At 36.0% G+C, this 4230-nt stretch overlaps 1 pseudogene; it reads right to left on the bottom strand.

Moving 5' to 3' along the window:
- Nucleotides 1-4230, bottom strand: part of LOC101995939 — a 51694-nt pseudogene that overhangs the window by 38297 nt on the left and 9167 nt on the right.

Genomic DNA, 4230 nt, shown 5'->3' with positions numbered 1-4230 from the left:
CCAGTATGTGTTCTTCTATGGTACTGAAGAGCACTGTACTGTGCAAAAGCCTTACCACAGTAATTGCAACCATAGGGTTTTTCTCCAGTATGTGTTCTTTTATGCTTTTGAAGAGCACTGTACTGTGCAAAGGCCTTAGCACACAGATTACATTCATAAGGCTTCTCTCCACTATGTGTTCTTTCATGACTTTGAAGATGACTGAGTTGAGCAAAGGCTTTACCACACTGATTACATTTATAAGGTTTCTCTCCACTATGTGTTCTTTTATGCTTTTGAAGATTACTGTGACGTGCAAAGGTCTTACCACATTGATTACATTCATAGGCTTTCTCTCCAGTATGTATTCTTTTACGACTTTGAAGAGTTTTGTAAAGAGCAAAGGCTTTATCACATTGATTGCATTCATAGGGTTTCTTTCCAGTGTGTCTTCTTTTATGCATTTGAACATAACTGTGATAAGAAAAGGCTTTACTACATTGACTAGTTTCATAGGTTTTCTCTCCAGTATGGGTTCCTTCATTCCATTTAAGGTAAGTATCATATGTCAAGGGTTTACCACATTGAATATATACTGAAAGTTTCTCTTGAGTTTGAATTCTTTCAATCCTGCAAGGATAATTGGCACATATAAAAGTTTTACCACATTCAGCAATACTGTACATACACATTTGAATGAATTTATACAATATGTACTAATTGTAAAGAGAAATCAGATCGTGAGTTTTTATAACTGTGTCTAAACTCGTTTTCCTCTTTAATTAGGGGTTGTCTTTCAACTCTGAAAATACCTTTGATGGTAAATTCCTTTCTTTCATGGCTTACCTTTTCCTCTTTCCAGATTTTTTTCTATATGGTATTTTACACATATTGGAAGAGAACAGGATAAAACTCAGAGCTTTACCAACTTTATTGCAATTATAAATTCTCCTATACTGTGAATGTGATTACATTTGTTATGTGAACTAGGGCACCCAGAAGTATTTGCACAGTTCCAGAACTCATAGGGATTTTTTGCAGTGTGAGTTTGTTCATGTATGAACAATGATGGTAGAAAACCAATTACTTGTATACTTGAATCAAATTCAACAATTATAATCTACATGGGGACTACTGCTTGTGTTCTAATTGTTCTTAGAGAGTGGTATGCTATATCTCACTATCTCTATGCTCATACACTTGTATCAAGAGTAACATATGGTACACATAGTGTAGAATAACAAATAAAAGATTTCCACATTGAATTCTCAGGATTGACTTGCTGTCCCTCATAGACTTGTGGTATAGGTATAGGTATTAAGGTTTCTCCACAACAACAGCCCCTTGACTCTTGACTCTGCCTCTCTCTCACTGAACTTAGCACAGTCACAAGATGTATATGAGTAAGACAAAATTTACAATGGAATATTGATTTAGTAGAAAGTTTTGCAGATATACAAATTGTTATTTATACAAATACATATATATGTACATACAAATATATATATGTACAATAATATTATCATCTCTTCAATGTGTATGCCTTTTTGTTAGAGTAGCAAGAAATAAATGGATTCAAAGATCTACAATAAAGCTCTCATGGTGCTGTGCCTCAAATGGTGATATCTATTTAGCCATTGCTTTCTTGACTTCCTTTTAAAAAGAATGTCATTCAAATGCAATTCACAGACATGAAATATGGATTTGCGAGAATTTAATAACCATTAATGCACTTAGAGCTGTGCTTCTTTACACTGTTGCTTTTGTTTAAAGTTTTCAGGACACATGACACAGAGGCACATTGTTATCAGCTTTCATGTGAAAATTACCTTTTATATCTTCTAGAACATTGACAATATTCTTCACTATTATGGTCTTCCCAAATGTATCCTAAAATATAATATCAGAAAATATCTGTTATGTTATCAAATACTGTGCAATAATAAGTTACTATCTTAAGAGAACCTTAGAACTATGACTGCTTTTTTCACCTCATTATTCTTCTTTCTAAATCAAATTACAGAAGAACATTATTAACCAAGGAAAAGTTGTCCCCTTATTTTGAAACATGAAGGAAATTCATTTTTACCTATACTAGCAAGGTTCCTGTAGGTCTCCAGCATCACATCTTTGTAGAGATTCTTCTGGGAAGGATCCAGCAAATTCCACTCTTCCCAAGTGAAGTTGATATGCACATCATCATAGGTTACTGCCCTCTAAAATATTTCATTAAGGTGTATAATAAAAAGCATGACAGTGACAACATTGGAGATGCATACTTCTTTGACAGTATAGTCATATAATTCTGGTGTTCCCCACTCTTATTCCATGACACAGACAGACACTTCAGAAGGAAATTGAATAGGAGAGTCATCTCTGTCATTTCTGTACCCTTTGAATGGGATATCACCTTACAAGGAACTGTCTATTAACAAAGACAGACAAGGAAACAGATCATCAGGACATAGTAGACATGAAAAAAAATTGTACGAAGAAATACTAATTACAAAGCAGAAAAATACAATGGACAAACTGGGTGTATTGACTCATGCCTTTAAGTGCAGCACTCAGAAAGCAGAGGTGTGTATATTTGTCTCTGAGTTGAATGCCAGCCAAGTCTATGGAATTGTATCCAGGACAGGTGGAAGTACACATTAAGACCCTGTCTCCATTGCAAAAATCAGTGAAACAAACAAATCAGATAGAAGAATTCAGAGGTTTTTACTGAAGTTCCTACAAAGAGTGTTGCATTCGCTTCAGTTCTGTATTCAACTTCCAGAGACATCTGAAGTGCCCTAACTTTAAACTGTAATGCCAGGAACATTTTATGAAAGGAAATTTCCTGTTTAAAACAGTTACAAATGGACAGTTGAAAATATTAGCAATAAATGTTGGGCATAAATAATGAACACAGGTCTGGAGAGATGGCTGAGTAGTACTGAGCTCTTGTTGGTCTTGAATAGAGGTGGGCAAAACTGCCAGTACTTACATGGGGATCACAACTATACATTATTCCAAGTTCAGGATTTCTGAGACACTTTGATCACTCTGAGGACTAGGTACCCATATGGTGCATAGCCATGCAGACACATAAAATAATCACATTGAGTAAACAATTCAAAGCAAGCATAAAAAGTGATTCAATGACTCTGAATGCTCAGGCAGTATTAATGTCATGACTACATGGCATCCTGGGAATGAGAATGATATGCTCTCTCAACTTTTCAAATTCAAAATATGCATGAAGCTGAGCACAGCAGCATACAGTTGACATGTAAAAAACCTACATTCCGGGGCATCACTCAATGACATAAAAACAAATAGAGCCCAGAATGATGTCCCCCTTTACTTTCAGGAATTTGTAGCCACACTACAAGGGTTACTCAGATAAGCAAACAAAACAATTAAAACTGCAGGTTACCAAACTCCTGAGCACTGAATAGCAACTGTTTCTGCTCTGTGTAATGCGATTTAGTGGTCGAGCTTATAATGATGGTAAAAGCATTTCAGTATGACTAGGAAGTTAGCTGATTAATTTCAACCACAACACAGTAGATAAAAAAGTCAGGAAATTAGTTGACAGTATTGAGACTCATCACATAAAATGAGGAATTTCATCCAGAAAGGCTTATCCTAATAAAGGTTCACAAGAAATTGAATGAAAGCTACCAAGGAGAGAAACTTGTTCAAGTACATGATCTTCTCTGGGAGGCTGTTCATTCAATGAAGGATACTCTGACCCAGTCACTAGTGGTTCATTGTCAACCATGTAAAATGAGTGAACTCCATGAGAGCAGGAGCAGATCCAGACTAGCATAATTTGCAGAAGCAGATTTAGGGACAAATCTAAACCCTAGCAGGGTTAGGGACAAAGGCCAGAGCAGGCCAGAGGTGGTGAGCTCCATGGAAGCGAAACTGAACTAGCTAGCTAGGCTAGAATTATACCTGACTTTTCATTAGAGACAATGAAAGCCAGAAGGTCATGTTCAAGCATTATGCAGACATTAAGAGACCATGTATGCAAGCACAGATGATGATACCCAGCAAAACTTTTTACCACCATAGAAGGACAAAACAAGATATTACATGACAAAACCACATTTAACCAATATCCAGCCACAAACCCAGTCCTACAGAAAGTACTAGAAGGAAAATTCCAACCCAAGGAAGTTGACAATATCAAAAGAACCACAGAAAATTGATAATCTCATAGAAGCAAATTCCAAAGAAGGGCAAAATGCACAAATTAAC

This window comes from Microtus ochrogaster, unplaced genomic scaffold (genome assembly GCF_000317375.1).
Source record: "Microtus ochrogaster isolate Prairie Vole_2 unplaced genomic scaffold, MicOch1.0 UNK250, whole genome shotgun sequence".
NCBI classification, from domain to species: Eukaryota; Metazoa; Chordata; class Mammalia; order Rodentia; family Cricetidae; genus Microtus; species Microtus ochrogaster.
This window is presented reverse-complemented; position numbering and strand designations above follow the sequence as displayed.